Genomic DNA, 21,202 nt, shown 5'->3' on the forward strand with positions numbered 1-21,202 from the left:
AAAAACAAAACAAAAAAAACTGGAAGGCCAGGTGCAGTGGCTCATGCCTGTAATCCTAGGACTTTGGGAGGCTGAGGCGGGTGGATCACCTGAGGTCAAGAGTTCGAGACCAGCCTGGCCAACATGGTGAAACCTCGTCTCCACTAAAAATACAAAAATTAGCCGGGTGTGGTGGTAGGCACCTGTAATCCCAGCTACTCGGAAAGCTGAGGCAGGGGAATCACTTGAACCCAGGAGGCAGAGGTTGCAGTGAGCCGAGATTGCACCATTGCATTCAGGGCTGAACAAGAGAGCAAAAACTCTGTCAAAAAACAAAACAAAACAAAACAAAACAAATCCTGGAAGAAGATACAACAAAGTACTAAATGTGACCATCTAAGAGCAGAACACAATGGAGAGTTTCCAAAAGTTAGTGCTTTTTGGAAATATCTTTTTATGTTGTTTTGATTTTTTGAGCGATGTAAATATAGCACAGCATCTATTCCAAAAATCAAATTAGGAAAGAAAACACATAAAATGCAATCCAGTGACCTTGACATTCTTATTGGAGCCACAGGCAGGAACTGCTCTAGAACTCCTGAGGGGCAAACCATCCCATTTCTTTACATTTCTGAATCAAGTCGTTCCTCCATTAGTTAGTGTATTAGTCTGTTCTCATGCTGTTGATAAAGACATACCCAAGACTGGGTAATGTATAAAGAAAAAGAGGTTTAATGGACTCACAGTTTCACGTGGTTAGGGAGGCCTCACAATCATGGCAGAAGGCAAAAGGCACTTCTTCCATGGCAGCAGACAAGACAGAATGAGAGCCAAGCAAAACCATCAGATCTCATGAGACTTATTCACTACTACGAGAGCGGTAGTGGGGGATCCACCCCCATAATTCAATTACCTCCCACCGGTCCCTCCCATGACACATGGGAATTATGGAAGCTACAATTCAAGATGAGATTTGGGTGGGGACACAGCCAAACCATATCAGTTAGCATAGACAGTGAGTTCAACAATGGTCAATTTCCAGAGTCCTCTTCTCTCTGTGGATCTTACAAGCATCTCAGGATTTGGTTCAAATTAAAAAGGATTCAGTCTTCAGTTTGTGTGGTCACCATCCTCACAGCCTCTGTTGAGGCCAAAGGGCACAGGACCAAGAATGGACATTATAGCTTACTGCCTAAATTCAAACCCTGGCTCTGCCGTTCACCGGATGAGTGACCTTGGGCAAGTCGCTGAACTTCTCTGTGCTCCCAGTTACCTCATCTGTAAAATGGGGGTAATAGCATAACAAGACCTATGAGTTAGTGTATTTAAGACAGTGAGACTAGGGCCTGGCACTTAGTAAGTGATTGATCATATTTGCTACAGATATTGTTGCCCTGATTGATGCACAATGCCTGTCTCAAAAATCACCCTTTGGGATGGATGATATATGCCCCTCAAAGGTCCTCTCCACTGACACAAGCCTGTTTCAGGCACCGTGAACAATATTCCCAAGGCTTCAGGACTGAAAGTTCAGCTTGCACAGCCCTCACAGAGCCACTCCCACCTGAGACCTGCCACCTTGAAGGGCCCTTTGCAACAAAGCCCATCCACATCCCCACTCCCTCTGCCTCTGCTTCCCAGACAAGCCAGCTAATTCTCCTGCACCTTGTAGCCTCAAACACCCAGTGTTCTTATCACCCACATCAGAGTCTCTTAAGGTGTCCATTAAAAATGCAGAGTGCTGGGTCCACCTCAAAATCTAGGGGGCAGGAGCCCAGCCAGTTCCTTGGGTTATTATTACGCATACTGGGATTTAAAAACCACTGAGTTTGGAGCAGGGTCCTAGGGAAATGGAAGGCAAGATTTCTCTCATTTCTTTCTGATAAACAAAAAGCAGTGAGAAAAAAAGGGGGGGAAGACCAATTAATTTTCAATAATTCAGTTTCCTGCAATAACTTTGACTCAGTTTAACTTTCATTAAAGTAAATTGTTCCTCAATATGTATTAAGCTACTTTTAATATCAAATGATGATGACCACCCTCACCACTAATAGCAGCCCCCACAAATTTGGGAGGCCAGTACTAGGGTGTGAGCTTTTTAACCTTCAGAAACTTTCTTGCCCACTCAACCTTGTCGAGAATCCTGAAACAGTGCATCTCATTTTATGCAAATTTGCATTGTGTGACTTAGATATGAGGCAATTTAAAAATATTAATAAAGACATGCCGTATGCTCCAATTTTGAAATAATGCACGTCTTGCTTTACATGTATCCCTCTGGGAAATTTAGTCTTAAATAATGCATAGCTTCAGGAATGAATCCCTTGCATAAATCTGATAAAAGCTGATCTATTCAATGGAGAGAGGTGGAAGGCGCACCAGCTAACCGTGTCTTCCCCCTCCCTCTGCTGGAATCTTCTGCAGGAATCTATGGCCTCAGTAAGAATTAGGTGTTTTGTTTGTTTCTTTGTTTTAGAGACAGGGTCTCATCTGTTGCCCAGGCTCTGGAGTACAGTGGTGGGATCATAGCTCACTGCATTGCTGAACTCCTGGATTCAAGTGATCCTCCTGCCTCAGTTTCCTAAGTAAATGGGACTACGGGCAAATGCCACCATGCCCAGCTAATTTTTTGTAGAGATGGGGTCTCGCTATGTTGCCCAGGCTGGTCTTGAACTCCTGACCTCAAGCAATCCTCCTACCTCAGCCTCCCAAAGTGCTGGGATTACAGGTGTGAGCCACTATGCCTGGCATTCATTTAGGGTTTTTTTTGTTTGTTTCTTTTGTTTTGTTGAGACGGATTCTCACTCTGTCACCCAGGCTGGAGTGCAATGGCATAATCTCAGCTCACAGCAACCTCTGCTTCCCAGGTTCAAGCAATTCTCCAGCTTCAGTCTCCCAAGTAGCTGGGACTACAGGCGCGCACCACCGCATCCGGCTAATTTTTTTTGTGTTTTTAGTAGAGACGGGTTTTCACTATATTGGCCAGGCTGGACTCAACCTCCTGACCTCAGGTGATCCACCCACCTCGGCCTCCCAAAGCCCTGGGATTATAGGTGTGAGCCACTGTGCCCAGCCAATTTAGTTTTTTAGGTAAGATTTCTTGAACTGGTCACTCTGCTAAGATCTGTATGTCTATTTTCTCTATCCAAATCTGTTAGGTGCCTACTGTTTACTCACACTGGAATGTGAGTATGTCATGGTAAGATGAACAGCTTCCTTCCCTCATGGGGCTTACATGCTGATCTAGTCGCCCCGACAACCTGAGAAGCCAGTATGATTACTGTTCCTATTTCAACATAAGGAAACTGAGGCTCAGGCTGAGATTACACAACCAGTAAGTTGTGCAGAAGCCAGATATGAATGAACCCAGGAAGTCTGATTCCAAAGCTTAACAACTGCTCCATATACTGGCTGACCAGAAGGATGTTTGGGAATCCCAGATCCTGGATGAATACCGTGCCCTCTCCTTGAAGCATCCCTCTGGGCAGCTCCACGAATGTGATCCCATTTCCAGCACTGCACTGAGAGAGGAGAGCAATGCTCACATCTCAATGGCCAGGTCTGTGTCACATGACCACCATCGCTGCAAGGGAACTTGGGAAGGTACTTGCTGAATACCCATTTGACTGTCCTCCGCGACTCTGCAAAAACAAAAAAGCAAACAAACAAACAAACAAAAACATATACAAGTTGAACAGCCTTTATCTGACATGCTTAGAACCAGAAGTATTTCAGATTTTTTCAGATTTTGGAATATTTACAAATATATAATGAGATATCTTGGGGCTGAGACCCAAGCCTAAACAGGAAATTCATATATGTTTCATACACACCTTGTACACATAGCCTGAAGGTAATTTTATATAGTATTTTAAATAATTTTATGCAGGAAACAAAGCTCAGACTGTGTTTTGACTGTGACTGGTCGCATGAGGTCAGGTATGGAATTTTTCACATGTGCCATCATGTCAGTGCTCAAAAAGTTTTAGGTTTTGGAGTATTTCGGATCCGACTTTTTGGATTAAGGGTGTTCACCCTGTGAACTGGACATATCATAAGGGGCTGGGCACAGTGGCTCACACCTCTAATCCCAGCACTTTGGGAGGCCAAGGCAGGAGGATCTCTTGAGCCCAGGAATTCAAGACCAGTGTGGGCAACATAGAGAGACCTTATCTCTACAAAAAATAAAAAATTAGTCAAGTGCTGTGGCTCATGCCCATAATTGCAGTATTTGGGGAGGCTAAAGCTAGAGAATCACTGAAACCTAGATCGAGGCTGCAGTGACCCATGATCATGCCAGTGCACTCCAGCCTGGGCAACAGAGCAAGACATTGTCTCAAAAAAATTAATTTAAAATAAAATAAAAATTAAATTTAAATTTAAAAATCAAAAATTACAAAATTAATATTGGAAGGAAGAAATGAACATTGGGTAGGTAATTTCAAGTGTCTGCCACAGAAAGAATGCTGGAGGAGGAGTCTTGAGGAACGAGTGGGAAGAAGTTGAACAAGAGTGTGGGAAAAGCCAAAGGGTCAGCACAGTTAAAATTCCAGGAATAGAAGGTGTGTGCTGACTTTGGAGACTCAGAGAAGAAAGTGGAGTGACTGAGAGCTGCAGGCAGACATCAGGATGGAAGCCAAGGCTCCTGGGCACCTGCCAGGAGGAAACATCACCAGACCCTCCCATTCCCAGCAGGCAGGGCCCCAAATAGGTAAGGGGCAAGGGCCAGTGCTTCTCACTGCACATGCATGGACTTTGCACATGCAAAACCGGCCCCATTTTCCAACAATCTGGATGCCCATAGAACTGAAGCTTAATAAACTGACATTTGTATAATAAGATGTGTCTGGGCCGGACATGGTGGCTCATGCCTGTAATCTCAGCACATTGGGAGGCCAAGGCAGGTGGATCACCTGAGGTCAGGAGTTTGAGACCAGCCTGGCCAACATGATGAAACCCCATCTCTACAAAAAATACAAAAAATTAACCAGGCATGGTGGCAGGTGCCTGTAATCCCAGCTACTTGGGAGGCTGAGGCAGGAGATTCTTTTGAACCGAGGAAGCGAAGGTGGTGGTGAGCCGAGATCGTGCCATTGCACTCCAGCCTGGGCAACAGATGGAAACACTGTCTCAAAAAAAAAAAAAAAAAAAGCCTGCTGCCGGTTGACCAGCTGACCAGCTTCTCTTCCTTATCCCACTTGTTTTTCTTCCCCACTATATAAACCCCTAACTTTAGTTGGAGGGGAGAGATGGACTTGAGGTTTGTCTCCCTCTCTCCAGCTGACATCGCCTGTAATATGTAATATAAATAATACATGATAAATATAACAGTATAAACATTGAATATAATAAAGCCTTCTTCCATGGCAATACTTGTCTCAGTGATTGGCTTTCTGTGCAGCAGACAATGGGACCTAGACCAAAACCCTAGTGTTGGGTAACATATGGATGAGCCACCCCCACACTGATGTGTTGAGCTCCCCATGGGTTAAGCCTCTTATTCAAAAGGGCATGGCATTTCTTCCTCAGAGTAGCCTGTATTCTATGAAACATTATGTTTCACTTTGTTTCTACAAAACTGACCCAAAGATTTTCTTGTTCTTCTTGCTTTGAATTCTGCAGCTATTTAGAGCTCTGTACGCTACTGTGGATAAAGCAAAACGGCAAGTTGCACTGGGATCCTGGTGTTTGAGGTGAGTGGAGCATCCCTGCTCCATGCCTGGGAAACAGCAGATGTTGAGTAAATGATCATCGCACCTGGGGTGGGCTCCCAGGCCTACTTGCCTTGTTATCAGTAGTGACTTGGATTTACCTGCTTTTAAAAGAATCTTTGGCCTCAAGAGTCCTATTTTTCCACCATGAGTATTTAGGAGGTTACCCAAAGGGTACCTGCATGTACTCACAAATACATGTGAGCCCCCCTGGGAGCAGCTGCTACCTCACCAGGTACCCCCCATCACCCCATACCTCCCGACATCACTGCTGTGTGGTGCTCTGCAGCAGGGAAGGGAAGTAGGGGAGGAAAACCATTTGTTTGTTTGTTTGTTTTTCTTTTTTAGAGATAGAGTCTTCCTACTGCAATCATAGCCCACTGCAGCCTTGAACTCCTGGGCTCACTTGATCCTCCTGCCTCAGCCTCCCCGAGTAGCAAGGACTACAGGCGTGTGACACCACAACTAACTAATTTTTTTATGTTTTTAGAGACAGGGTCTGTCTGTGTTGCCCAGGCTGATCCTGAACTCCTGGCCTCACATGATCCTCCCACCTCAGCCTCCTGAATAACTGGGATTTGAGGTATGAGCCACTGCACCCAGCCAGATTTTTTAAAATGTACTATGTCACAGTGGCCTCATATCAGAGCCACTTGGGCCCCACGTGTTCCAGTGTCTGCTGAGACTGCTCTTTCTGTCTTTAATTTCAGCTCTCTCCAACCCTGGAATGAGACAGCCTCCCACAGGGTGGAGCTGCCAGAAAGAGCTGAGTAGCCTCTTTGGCTTTAATAATAGAAATTTTCTTGATTATGGTAGACCCTTGGGGATATCTGTTCCAGCTCAGGATCAGTTCTACTTCCCTGGAAACTGCCAATGGGAGGGACCTTATCAGAAATATTTGCACTGTGTAATTCTGCTCCCTGGACACAGTGATTAGACCGGGCATGGCCAACTGACCCAAGTTGAGCCAACCAGATTTATTTCTCATAAGAATTTAGTGCTGGGGCCAAGATAAACGGGGCTAATTTCTGCGATGGTTGAAGCTTGTAGCCTTGGGAGCTGTGAAATATGGCCTCCATATGAACAGAAAATCTGAGAAAGTGTATCTGTGTAGATGGACAGAGAGAAACAGAGATGAGATGTAGAAAGCCAGACACAGTGGCATGCACCCGTAGTCCCAGCTACTCAGGAGGCTGAAGCAAAAAGATTCCTTGAGCCCAAGAATTCAAGACCAGACTGGGCAACACAGCAAAAGCTGTCCCTCAAAGAAAAAAAAAAAAAAACTTGGGCTTCTTTCTTAAATTTATTTTCAACCTAAGAAAGATGAATGAAGAAACAGCAACAACCACAACCCAAAAAAAAGAGAGAAAAATGGCATGCTGATACCGTTCCACTTCCCAGCTCCAGGCCTTTCTTAAGACTTAGGGCTATTCCTGCCTTAACTTTCGTGAGACACCTCCGTATCCTAGTCAGAGTCGTTGGTTGCCAGCAACAGACTCCACTATGGTGGCTTTAGGTCACAAAGGCATTCATCAAAAGACATTCATCAAGTCTCCAGAAGAACCAGAGAATCAAGCTTGGACCCCACAAAGCCAGAAGTCCCCAAATTACACTGCAAGAATACTGCAACCAGGCCCCTACAGCTACCCTGCCCACTGCTAGTGCGAGGCCTCTCCTCACGCTGTTCCTGAGAACTGGGTCCTGTACTCCTGCTGCAAGGAAAGCTGCAAAACAGCACTCCTGACTTCTGACATGGACAGGCAGGGCTCCTAAATAAAGAGACTTCCCACAGCTATTCAAAAGAAACCACACTGGCCAGGAGCAGCAATGCATGCCTATAGTCCCAGATACTCGGACAGCTGAGGCAGGAGGATCGCTAGAGCCCAGGAGTTCAAGTCTAGCCTGGGCAACATAGCAAGATCCCATCTCAAAAAAAAAAAAAAAGGAAGAAAGAAAAAAAGAAACAACATAACCACATTGCATTACAAATGTCTGCAACATCATTGTGGTAACTTCTGGCTGCAACAGAGTCTTATGATAAAACTCTGTGCCCCAGCTCTGATCACTGGAACAAGCTGGACAGGTCCATTTTCTTGCCAGGGTGAGACCAAGGACGTGCCCAGGATGGAAAATTTAAGGAGGCCCTCACTCTCAGGCTCGTTAAAGTGCAGGGTCAGCTCCTGAGAGTGGGGTCTCCTTAAATGTTGTGCCCTGAATGCCTCACTTGCCTTATCCTCCTCTGGGCCCTGCTTCTTGCTGCTCCTAAAGGCCTTTGCTCTCTGGATATTTCTCAGTCATCCTGCAAATGCAGATGGTAGGCCCACACCTACTAGTGTTCCGGGGATATCCCAACATGCCCATGTCCACTTAGAATCCACTGGAATTTCTGACACATTTGTTTGATGCACTAATTAGTTAATAATGGGCCAGATACAGTGGCTCACACCTGTAATCCCAGCACTTTGGGAGGCTGAGACGGGAAGATCGCTTAAGCCCAGGAGTTGGAGACAAGCCTGGACAACATAGTGAGACCAGCATCGCTACCAAAAAAAATTGTTTTAATTACCTGGGCATAGTAACTTGTAACCTTGGGAGCTCTGAAACATGGTCCCCACACGAACAGAAAATCTGAGAAAGCAAATCTGTGTGGGTGGACAGAGAGAAACAGAGATAAGAGGTAGTAATGTGGGCAAGATGGCACATGCCTGTAGTCCCAGCTATTCAGGAGGCTGAGGTGGGAGGATCACTTGAGCCTAGGAGGTTGAGGCTACAGTGAGCTATGCTTGCACCGCTGCACTCCAGCCTGGGTAACAGAGCAAGACCGTGTCTCTAAAAAAGATAAAAACAAAATAAAATAAAAAATTAATTAACAATGATAACAGAAAACACTTCTTGCACACTTACCTTGTGCCAAGCACGCAGGTGTTTCATCAACACCACAGCTCTAGGCAGTATTCACTACCATTATCCCTGTTTTCTACCTTCTAAGGCATAGACAGGTGAAGGGGCTTGCCAAGATCACGCAGCAAGGAGCAGAACCAGGATTTGGACCCAAATCTTCCCACTGCCCCTGTCAAGCCCCTTCAAGGAAAGCAGCTGCCTGTCTTTGAAAGGCAAGGAAACAGTGGAAATGACAAGGGTTAACCCACCCGGGGCATGTTAGAATGACTGTGGAGCTATTGAATCCTGGGCCCTTAAATCCGCTAATTACAGTTACAATCAATGGCATTAGTGTAAGTGCTCATTCTATTACCAAGACTGTGACGATGGAGCCCACCAAGCCCACCCACTCCACCAACCACAGGCTCTTGAAATGAGCTGAAATCTGCCTGCTTCTGACCGGTCATTTGGGGCCGGATTCAAGCCTCCAGGCTCAGCCTCTCTTTCCTCTCTGTGGCCTGACCGGGAGGACAGGCTATTTTCTTCAGAATCACCACCCAGACCCAAAAGACAACGGCCTTCCAGAGGCCCCACACAGCCTTGGCAATGGGAAGCAGATTTTTGCCATTTTCTTCTTTTAGCCAAGGGACATTTAATTAAGGCTCACAAAACCTGCCTAACATATGATCATAATTATATCAGTATATTGGGGCTGGGAAGCTTTAAAGCCCAGTTACAAGTTGGTCAAAGACAGGCATGCAGAGGCCTGGAGAGGGATGGGAGAGAGGGGAAAATGTACTCTCTGGTGATGCCAAAGCAAAACCAGTGAGGGAACGGTGGGTGGGATTTCCCTGTGGCATAAGGGAAGGGGAAAGGCAAAAGCTGGGCTCTGGGGCGTGTTTTGATATTGGAGAAACTCACACGTTTTACAGGATGCACTTCTGCTTAAAGCAACTGTTTAGGCAGGGAATGGTGGTGAATAAGGCATGAATGAGAGAGCCCAGTAATCGCTGATGATAACAATGACGGAAAACACAAATCACAGTCCTTTTCATCAGCATGTTTTCATCTTTGGCATTTAACACGTGCCTAAAGCCCAGGAGAGACTCAGAAAGTGTTCGTGACTTGTGCAGGGTTGTATTGGTGCTGGTGAAAATATTGGTGATGGCGGCCAGGAACCATGGCACACAAATGTAATCCCAGCACTTTGGGAGGCCGAGACGGGGAGCATCGCTTGAGGCCAGGAATTCGAGACCAGCCTGGGCAACATAGAGAGACCCCATCTCTACAAAAAAAAAAAGTTTTTTAATTAGCTGGGGGAGTGTATATTCAGGGCAACTTGAATGTATGCTCCCAGGTTACAAAAATTAAAAATAAAAATAAAAATTAGCCGTGCATGGTCATCGCACACGCCTGTTGCCTGGGTGTTTGAGGTTCTAGTAAGCTATGATCGTGCCACTGCACTCCAGCCTGCGCGACAGAGCAAGAACCTCTACCTTAAAAAAAGATAAAAAAGATAGGTGGGGGGACAACAGTGATGTCAAGCACAGTGGAATGATCGTGACAGGGCTGTGGGTGGTGAATGAAGTTGATCACTGAATGGTGGTGTGAATGGTGATGTGAACAGGCTCAGAGTCTGGTGGTGATGCTGACAGTGCAGGTGGAGATAGTGGCAGCAGAGAGGCAGTCATGGCAGGGGGATGGCAGGGTTGATGATGCTGGTAGCGGTGGTGATGAGGGTGTCAGGAAGACGGTAGACATGGAGACATTGACAGTTTGGTGATGGCTCGGTGGTGGTGGTAGTGCCCAGGGTGATGGTTATCGTCATGGTCATAATAAAGGACGGTGGGCTGGTGATGGGCTGGTGGTGACATAATATGAAGAGGACAGTGGTGCATAGCGGCCCATGCTGAATGAGGATGGTGATAATAGGGTGGTGGTGATAGGGATGGTGACAATGGTAAGGAAAGAAAGATGAAGGAGGATGGAGGAGGGAGGGAGGGAAGAAGGATCCTGGAGCACCGGCATCATCAGGCTATGGACAGGAGGTTAGTTCCGTTTCTTACCCTTTGGTCACTAGAAGTCAAAAAGCTCATTGTCTGCCAGGACAGGGACCCCTCCCCTGCCACCACTTTGGCTGAAATGCACAATCCTGCCCTGCAACAACACCCTTCCTGGTGGGAAGATTGGCACAGACCGGGTTTCATGAATGCATACACACCCTCCCTCTCGCTATTGTCTAAACCATCAATTAAGTTCCCCGGGGAGTAAAGACAGCAGTACCGTGTGGTAGTTAAGAATCTGGGCTCTGGAGTCCTCTTCGATTTAAATTCTCGATGGTGCTGTGTGACCTTGGATGAGTTGCTTAACCTCTCTGAGCCTCAGTTTGTTCATATGTATGATGAAGCTCATAACAGCATCTGCCACCCAGGATTGTAGTGAGAAGGATGGGAGACAATGCTGCAAAACACATGGCCCATCGGGAGTCACGGCCCAGTGCCCCATGGGGAGTCAATGATGTTGGTTACCATTGTTATCATCTACCACTGCTTTTGGAAAAGCAGGAGGGAGGCTGGGCGCGGTGGCTCATGCCTGTAATCCTGGCACTTTGGGACACCGAGATGGGTGGATCACCTGAGGTCAGGAGTTCGAGACCAGCCTGACCAATATGGTGAAACCCCATCTCTACTAAAAATACAAAAATTAGCTGGGCATGGTGGCATGCACCTGTAATCCCAGCTACTCTCTACTCGGGAGGCTGAGGTAGGAGAATCACTTGAACTCGGGAGGCAGAAGTTGCAGTGAGCTGAGATCGTGCCACTGCACTCCAGCCTGGGCAACAGAGCGAGACTCTGTCTCGAAAAGAAAAGAAAAGGAAAGGAAAGGAAAAGGAAAAGGAAAGGAAAGGAAAGCAGGAGGGAGATACAATAGAATCTGATCTCCAGGATTCTGGGAGATGAGGGAGTTGGCATCAAAAGTCCCCTTTTCCCAGACTCTGCAAGCTCTTCAGCCCCATCTGTCTGTGCAAACACACTCAGCGGGTCACAAGAGGCAGGCTACTTGCACAGCAGCCGCTGCAGAAGTTAGGCCGGAACCCCATCACAACGGGCATCAATGAGTCAAGCTGGTTTGCCTCTGGCTGGAAACAGTAGGGACAGGTTCTCCACTAGAGCAGTCTGGTGGTGTAATTTAAGTGCCCCACTTGCGTACATAGTCTCCAGATCTGATCATAGCCCTCTGGAAGTTCTGTGATCTATTGAATCATGTATTCTTCCTGTACTTAAGTTTGCTGGTGTGGTTTCTGTGGTTTGCAACAAAGAATCTTGAGTGATAAAGCTGAGTTCTAGCCTGACTGATAAAGCTGAGTTCTGGCCAGGCATGGTGGCTTATGCCTGTAATCTCAGCATTTGGGAAGTCTAAGGCAGGAGGGTTGCTTGAGGCCAGGAGTTCAAGACCAGCCTGGGCAACATAGCAAGATTCTGTCTCCACAAATAAAAAAAACACAAAAATTGGCCAGGCATGGTGGTGCATGCCAGTAGTCCCAGCTACTTGGGAGGCAGAGGTGGGAGGATCACTTGAGCCTAGGAGAGCAAGGCTGTGGTGAGCTATGATCACACCACTGCACTCCAGCCTGAGCAACAGAGCGAGATCCTGTCCCCCACCAACCAAAAAAAAAAAAAAAAAAGGCTGAGTTCTGGGGTTTCGAGTCTGTCTCCCTTGATCAGAAACTGTCCTTGTTCAAGCTGCAGTTTCATGTTAGCCCTAAACCCTCTGCAAGGGGGTGGCACTGTCTGGAGAGCCTTGGTAGGCCAAGCCCCAGAGGACTGGGCAGTAGTTACTGCTTCATTGATTTTCAATCAACCAAAATGTATGGAAAGCCTGTTATGCATCAAGTACCCCACAGTCCACTGGAAAAGTGTCACTATGGCATTAGTGTTTGGTGCATGCTGTGACAGGAGCTACAGAAAGAATAGTGATAATGTCACCTGACACTTATTTAGTTCCTGCCATGTAATTCTAAGTACATTTGACTCTTAAACAATGCAGGTGTTGGGGCACAAAATCCCCAAACAGTTGAAGTCTTAGTATAACTTTTTTTCCCCAGAAATAGTGTCTCACTCTATCACCAAGGCTGGAGTGCAGTGGCACAATCCCAGCTTACTACAGCCTCCGATTCCTGGGCTCAAGGAATCCTCTCGTCTCAGCCTCCCAAGTAGCTAGAATTATAGGCTGATACCACCAACCCTGGCTAATTCTTCTTACTTTTTGTAGAGACAGGGTCTCACTTAGTTGTCCAGGTCAGTCTCAAACTCCTAGGCTCACGCACTCCTCCTACCTCAGCCTCCCAAAGTGCTGGGATTACAGCTATGAGCCACCGCACCCAGCCTCAACTGTACTTTAATTCACTTAATTTCCACTAAATTTAATTCCCACTTTATTATGAGATAAACAATATTATTATTCTCATTTTACAGATGAGGAAATTGAGGCAGAGGGAGGGTAAGCTACTTTCCCAAAGTCTCATGGCTTATTCGTGATAGGCCAAGACTTGAGGCCAAGCAGTCTAACTGGGTTCAGCTCTTAACTGTATACTGTTTCTCTAAGGCTATTTAGTGCCACATAATAGAGGCACCTAAGCTGGTCTTGGGGGACAGAGGAGCAAGGGAAGTTTGCCTGGAAGCACTGTTGTCTACCCTAAGGCCTAAAAGATCAGTAAGAGACAGTGAGGTGAAGAGATGGGAAAACAATGATCTTGGCAGAGGGAACAGGATGTACAAAGGTCTGGAGGTGAGAGAAAGCTACAGCTAGCACCACTCATTTTTCTGAGCTGTTTCCAATATGAAAGTTTATGGAGAGTATAAAAATATAAGCTGGGTATGGTGACATGCACCTGTAGTTCCAACTGCTCAGAAGGCTGAGGCTGGGAGATTGCCTGGGCCCAGGAGTTCAAGGTCAGCCTGGGCAACATAGTGAGACCTCATCTCAAAAAAAAAAAAAAAAAAAAAAAGAAAGAAAAGAAAAAAGAAGAAGAAAAATATAGATAACAAGGGAATCTATCTTTTTTTTTTTTTGCTTACTATGTGCATATTAGTCAGGATGAGTAATACTAGCTGCTGTAACAAACAAACCTACTATGTGCATATTAGTCAGGACAAGTAATACTAGCTGCTGTAACAAACAAATCACAAAATATCAAAGATTTACATGCTAACTGTTCATTTCTCCCTTATGAAGAGTCCCACGTGGAGATTCCCAGCAGCCAGCCATGTTGAGCTTCCAATGCTGCTACTCACAAACCAGGCTCCTTCTATCTGTGGATCTCCCATCTTCTAGGGCAAGCATCAGCGAACATTTCTATAAAGGGCCAGATAGTAGAAGTTTTTGCCTTTGTAGGTCACAGGGTCTCTGACACAGTGACTGCACTCTGCCCTTACAGCACAAATGCACCAACAGGGAAGACACAAATGAATGGATGTGGCTGTGTTCCAATAGAACTTTACTTATGAAATCAGACCACAGGCAGGATCTAGCTCATGCACCATAGTGTGCCAACCCTGTCTTGGGTATTAGAGCCTTCTGCCAAATCCTCACATTCAGCCAGCAGGCAGGGGAAGAGTAGAAGGGGTCTCGTGGGGAAGGTTTCAGTAGGTCAGGTCTGGAAGTAATGACATTACTCATGCCTGCATTCTACTGGCCAGAACTTGGGCACATAGCCACATGTGACAGCAACATGGGCTGGAAAATATAGATTATGTACCCAGGAGGAAAAGGAAAGGGACTTTGGTGAATGCACAGGAGTCCTTGCCATGCACACTTTATGTATTAATACATCCTCTCACTCACTAAGAGATAGGAAGGAAGAAGTTATAAGTGGCCCCATTATACAGGTCAGCATATCGAGGCTAGAGGAGGCCTAGAGACTAGCTGAGGCCACAGAGTCAGTGGAAATGTCTGTTTATAATTAACCTCCACAAGCAGAGTCTTGAGGGTGAAGATAAAAAGGCACATAACTCGGGCTGGGCACGGTGGCTCATGCCTGTAATCCCAGCACTTTGAGAGGCTGAGGCAGGTGGATCACGAGGTCAGGAGTTCAAGACCAGCCTGGCCAATATGGTGAAACCCCGTCTCTACTAAAAATACAAAAATTAGCCAGGCATGGTGGTGCGTGCCTGCAGTCCCAGTTACTTGGGAGGCTGGGGCAGAAGAATCACTTGAACCCAGGAGTCGGAGGCTGCAGTGAGCCAAGATCACACCACTGCACCCCAGCCTGGCTGACAGTGACAAAGCAAGACTCTGTCTCAAACAAAAAAATGGCAAGTAACTCAATCTTAGGGGAGGGGAACTCCACAAAGGACCATGAGTTTGGGCTAAAACCTGCCTAAGCCACAAACCTAGGTGCTGTGCTGATTTTTCCCTGTCCCTCACCTAATACAGCTTATAAATCCAGGCAAGAGGGGTCCCACACCTTGGAGGACACTGGGAGGCTCCCCGCTGCCCCCCACATCCTAGCACAGAACCCAAGGGAGTCAGAAAAGACCTGATGCAAACCTGGCCTTCCAGGTCACTATGAAGAGAGATTTCTCAGGGCAGGAGGACAGAACGGATTTCATGTCATAGTGTTGTTACCTCGATGTATAACTTGTAAATATTGTACACAGGGTATGTGGACCTCCATTTACACACTGAGCCTCAACCTGCCAAGAGTGGGGTTGAGGGTTGCTCTTGGTCCCCCCAGGCACAAGGCAGTGACCCTGAAGCCAGACCACCTGGATCTGAACCTCAGCTCTGCCACTGCCCAGCTGTGGGCTCTCGAGTAATTTACTTAGCCCTTTTGTCTCAGTTTCCCCATTTTAAAATGGAGATAATAATAGTTCTAACCTCATAGGGTTGTGGTGGGGATTTAACTGAGTTAAAATTTGAAAAGCGACCCGGCATGGTGGCTCATGCCTGTAATCGCAGCACTTTGGGAGGCCAAGGCGAGAGAATCACTTGAGCTTAGGAGTTCAAGACCAGCCTAGGCAACATGGCAAGACCCCTGTCTCTATAAAATATTAAAAAATTAGCCAGATGGTGGCACACCCTGTAGTCCCAGCTACTAGGAGGCTGAGGATGGAGGATTGCTTGAGCCCAGGAGTTTCTTCAATCTGGCAGACAGAGCAAGACCTTGTCCTAACGAAATAATAATAATAATTTGAAAAGCATTTAGAATTGTGCCTGGCATGTAGTAAATGATCTGTTAAATAAATAAATCGCCCCCTGCCCAGCCCGCTGCTGCAGTTCCCAGCCTCTCCGCTCATCTGGAGGGCAACATCAAGTGAGTAACCAATGTCATCAGCTTGTGGCGTTTCTTCTCTCTCTGAAAGTCATAGCCCTGAGATGGCAGTTACTGTCTCTTGCTGGTCCTGCAAAGCAACCTGTTCAAATGCCAACTGCCACATGTCACCTTAGCTGGCAGAAGTTGTTCCACCTGGTAATAGCCCAGAAATTATGATGCTTTGCTGTTCTACACAAAAGTACAGGCTGGGGCTATTTGTAAGCTTTGGCACCTGCCACTCTCGGCAAAGCAGATGGCAGAGATGAAAATCCAGGGCCAGGCAGGCTGATAAAGAGCTGGCCTTCATTACACAGGATGCGGTTGAAATGCATCAGATCTTTCCTGCTGCAGACGGATCCACCTGCCCTCCCACGCCTGGCTGAGGAGGGGTGCAATGGATGGAGTATATTATCTCTTCTGTCTCATTCAGCTTCTGGTGAATGGAAAGGGATGGGCAGGAGGTGACCCAGGAAGGGGCTCAAGGTCAACCTCAGCCTCAGTCCAACCCTAAAATCCTCCCCCAAATTCTAGACCCTGGACCCCTTCACTCCTCAAGTAAGGAGGAGATATTAATTGGTCCATTCTGGTTGAATGTGAATGTCATAGATCAGGTGGTTCTCAGGCAGGGCTGCATATTAAAATGACCTGGGAGATTTTTATAAAGTGCTTGTGTTCTGACCTTACTCCATGAAAGTGAATCAGACCCTCTTAGGGTGGGGACCTGACATTGGTCATTTTTAAAATCTCACCAGGTGATTCAAATGCGCAGTCATGGGTGAAAGCCTTGGACCTAGATTTTAATTCTGATTAAATCTTCACTATCATATACCTGCTCTGGCCAGGCCGTGGTATTTTATTTCATCCTCACAGATAATCTGACAAGATGGGTCTTATCATCTTGGTATTACAATAAACCAAGGCTCAGAAGAGAAGCAATTCAGCCAAATGCATGGCAGATGCACCTGAGAGCAAGCACTTAACTGGAGCAATACCCTGAGAATGACCCTATGGTCTAAGAAAAATGTGTGTTCAGAGTTCCAAGCTAAGGAATCTGGGAGTGGCCAACGTGCAGATTCATTCCTTATCTACGAGGAACATCTGAACCCAGCCCATCCCATGAAACATAGGCCGTACGGGGGATGGAGGCTCTTTGTTTTGGGTTAAATGAAGGTTGTCAGGAGGAGGCTGTTAGGGGTGCTAGCACACTAAGTGAAATTGCTAGAGTGCTAAGTGGAAATACTATATAATCTGCAAGGTTTTTACAAATGGTAGTGGTTCTCCAGTCTAGCCCACCACCACTGGACTGCCCGGTATGTAAGTCCCCTTAATAAACCCTATGTCTTATTTGCTGGCTCCAGTTCTCTTCTTCAGCCTCTTTTTATTTTATTTTATTTTTTTGAGATGGAATCTTGCTCTGTTGCCCAGGCTGGAGTGCAATGGCAAGATCTCGGCTCACTGCAACCTCACCTCCCAAGTTCAAGCCATTCTCCTGCCTCAGCCTTCTGAGTAGCGGGGATGAGAGGTGCCTGCCAACACCCAGCTAATTTTTGTATTTTTAATAGAGATGGGGTTTCACCATGTTGGCCAGGCTGGTCTTGAACTCCTGACCTCAAGTGATTCACCCACCTTGGCCTCCCAACATGCTAGGGTTAGCATGCAAGCCACCACACCCACCTCTTCAGCTTCTTGAACATGGTCCCATCCCTACTGAAATCAATAGAAGTCTGGCACAACACCAAGGTCACACAGCCAAAAGTAACAGCAATAGTCTTAAAACTCCACCTTCAGGGCCCCCGTCACCTCTAACGTAGCTTCCCACGCCTAGATTTTGGGAGCCTGATTGACAGTGTTCACCTTACTGTTCTCAGGTTTTTCCATTCTGCTTCTCCCCTCTTCTTCTGTGAAAGTCCAGAAAACACTGTGCTGAGGAATTAGGAGGCCTGGGATTGAATGCCAGTTCCACAGCTTTGCAACTATGTTAATAATATCTCCTTCTGGGGTTTAAATGGCATCAGTGCATGCAAAGAGCCTAGGCGGAGGCCACCATGTGGTCAGCGAATCTCATTTCCAGTTTCCTCCGGGGACCTAGATAGACTACACATCTCCCACCCTTCCTTGCAGTCAGGCATGATCATGTGACCGAGTTATGGCCAGTGGAAGTGAGCAGAAGTGACATCATCACTTCCAGACCCCACCCATTAGAGCCTCCCACGTGAGCTCCCTCTCTTGCAGACTCTGCTGGTTGGATGAAGTGGATTCACCTTCCTCGTCTGTAAAATGGGATGATGAGGATCACGCACACAGTGAGGAGGGAACGAGTGGATCACGTGAAGCACTTGTTCGCAGTGCCCTGCACAGTCAACAAGGTAAAAGGGTAAGCTATTATTATTCTCTCCACCCGAGAGAGGAAGCAAGGATGGACACTCTCTCCTCCCATGCCCCAACTATCCCTCCTCCTCAGATACAGCAACTCTGCAGGGCCAGGGATGTGCTTGTGAATGGGATTGGCTTCCCGGGAAAGGCAAACAGAGCGGGCAGTGGTGACCGTGGGCAAATTAACCTGTTTGGCCTTTCCTTCTTCTACTTGAAAAGAGAGAGAGAGAGAGAGATGATAGACCAGGTGTGGTGGCTCATACCTGTAATCCCAGTGCTTCGGGAGGCCAAGGTGGGAGGATCACTTGAGGCCAGGAGTTTGAGACCAGCCATGCAAGACTCCATCTGTACAAAAAAAATTAAAACTTAGCTGGGCATGGTGGCACATGTAATCCCAGCTACCCAGGAGGCGAGAGGATTGCTTGAGCCCTGGAGGTTGAGGCTGCAGGGAGGCAGCAGTGGACTTGCTGGCCAGGCACGGTGGCTCACCCCTGTAATCCCAGCACTTTGGAAGGCCGAGGCAGTCAGATCACCTGAGGCCAGGAGTTCAAGACCAGCCTGGCCAACATGGTGAAACCCTGTCTCTACTAAAAATACAAAAATTAGCAGGGTGTGGTGGCACAGGCCTGTAGTCCCAGCTACTCAGGAGGTTGAGGCAGGAGAATGAACCCAGGAGGAGGAGGCTGCAGTGAGCTGAGATCATGCCACTGCACTCTAGCCTGGGCAACAACGTGAGATCCTCTCTTTAAAAAAGAGAGAGAGATGCTAGACTCTACATAAGATTGTGACAACTGATCAGGGTAATTCTCTAAATCAGTGTTTCTCAAAGCATAGTCTCCAGACATGCAGCATCAGCCTCACTTGGTAACTTGCTAGAAATGCAAACTCTTGGGCCCCACTCCAGACCTGCTGAATCAAAAACTCTGGGGCTGGGCCCAGCAATCTGTGTGTTAACAGGCCTTCAGATAATGCTGATGCACGCTCAAGTTTGAGAATATAAAGGGCTGACATGAAGGGCTTACCACTGTGCTTGTCCTGTGCATGTGACAAGCCCTCCTAAAAATTGTGTCTTTTGTCTTTGAAGGGGATAAGCTGGACCCTGAAGAGTAAGTAAAATACGGCAGCATCTTTGCATCTCATCCACAAATTTGAGTTGCTCAGAAATACATCACTTCTTAAAAATGTTCGGTGACTCACTGAATCTCCGACTCATATCCTCCACGTTGCTGCACTGGCATAAAAGTAAACTTCAGTCCTTCTTGACTTTTCCATGCCTTTCTGGGGTTGGGTGTTGGTTCTTGGGTTTCACACAGTGCTAAGAGGCGTCTGGGTCCTCCATCCACTTGGGTGACCACTAAGCTCTTCATCCTTGTTGCGGGAAGTCAGGGACCCCAAACAGAGAGACTGGCTGAAACCATGGCAGAAGAACCTGGATTGTGAAGATTTTATGGACATTTATTAGTTCCCCAAATTAATACTTTTGTAATTTCTTATGCCTGTCTTTACTGCAATCTCTAAACATAAATTGTAAAGATTTCATGGACACTTATCACTTCCCCAATCAATACCCTTGTGATTTCCTATGCCTGTCTTTGCTTTAATCTCTTAATCCTGTCAGCCTAGAAGGATGTATATCGTCTCAGGACCCTGTAATAATTGCGTTAACTACACAAATTGTACAGCATGTGTGTTTGAGCAATATGAAATGTGGGCACCCTGAAAAAAGAACAGGATAACAGCAATTGTTCAGGGAATAAGAGAGACAACCTTAAACTCTGACCGCCGGTGAGCCGGGCAGAACAGAGCCATATTTCTCTTCTTTCAAAAGCAAATGGGAGAAATATCGCTGAATTCTTTTTCTCAGCATGGAACCTCCCTGAGAAAGAGAATGCGCACCTAGGGGCAGGTCTCTGAACTGGCCCCCGTGGGGCGTACCTGTCTCTTATGGTCGAGATTGCAGAGGTGAAATAAACTCCAGTCTCCCATAGCGCTCCCAGGCTTATTAGGAAGAGGAAATTCCCACCTAATAAATTTTGGTCAGACTGGTTGATCTCAAAACCCTGTCTCCTGCCTGATAAGATGTTATCAATGACAATGGTGCCCGAAACTTCTTTAGCAATTTTAATTTCGCCTCGGTCATGTGGTCCTGTGATCTTGCCCTGCCTCCACTTGCCTTGTGATATTCTATTACCCTGTTAAGTACTTGATGTCTGTCACCCACACCTATTCGCACACTCCCTCCCCTTTTGAAAATCCCTAATAAAAACTTGCTGGTTTTTGTGGCTTGTGCGGCATCACGGATCCTACCAACGTGTGATGTCTCCCCCGGACGCCCAGCTTTAAAATTTCTCTCTTTTGTACTCTGTCCCTTTATTTCTCAAGCCAGCCAACGCTTAGGAAAATAGAAAAGAACCTACATGATTATCAGGGCAGGTCCCCCGATACATCCTTCCTGTCCACATGACCCCTTCCAAAGTAGAAGCCTCAGCTGCTCTCAGAGCTCGCTTGGGTCCCCAGGCTCTTCACTGAAGTTGCCTTCAGCACCATCATCCAGAGCCAGAGACTCAGATGCCCAAAGGGACCAGGTTCATCAAGGAAACAAAGTGGACTGGCTGGCCGGGCGCGGTGGCTCACGCCTGTAATCCCAGCACTTTGGAAGGCCGAGGCGGGCGGATCGCCTGAGGCCAGGAGTTCAAGACCTGCCTGGCCAACATGGTGAAACCCCATCTCTACTACAAAAATTAGCCGGGCATGGTGGCATGCGACTGTAGTCCCAGCTACTCAGGAGGCTGAGGCAGGAGAATGAACCCGGGAGGTGGAGGCTGCAGTGAGCTGAGATCGCGCCACTGCACTCCAGCCTGGGCGACAGAGCGAGACTCCGTCTCAAAAACAAACAAAGTGGACTGGCTGTGACCCAGCAGCAAGAGGTGGGGACCGTGGGGAC

At 47.0% G+C, this 21,202-nt stretch overlaps 1 long non-coding RNA gene across 1 annotated transcript; it reads right to left on the minus strand.

Annotated features, from left to right (window-relative positions):
- Positions 1-577: 577 nt before the first annotated feature.
- On the minus strand, positions 578-18,546 carry LOC129015079 (uncharacterized). The gene is made up of 4 exons (XR_008494505.1): positions 18,522-18,546; positions 13,776-13,925; positions 3,346-3,620; positions 578-659 (listed from the first exon to the last, which is right to left on the minus strand). It is a non-coding gene; the product is annotated as an uncharacterized LOC129015079 (long non-coding RNA).
- Between the last annotated feature and the right edge of the window lie 2,656 nt (positions 18,547-21,202).

This window comes from Pongo pygmaeus, chromosome 18, assembly GCF_028885625.2.
Source record: "Pongo pygmaeus isolate AG05252 chromosome 18, NHGRI_mPonPyg2-v2.0_pri, whole genome shotgun sequence".
In the NCBI taxonomy this organism is placed as follows: Eukaryota; Metazoa; Chordata; class Mammalia; order Primates; family Hominidae; genus Pongo; species Pongo pygmaeus.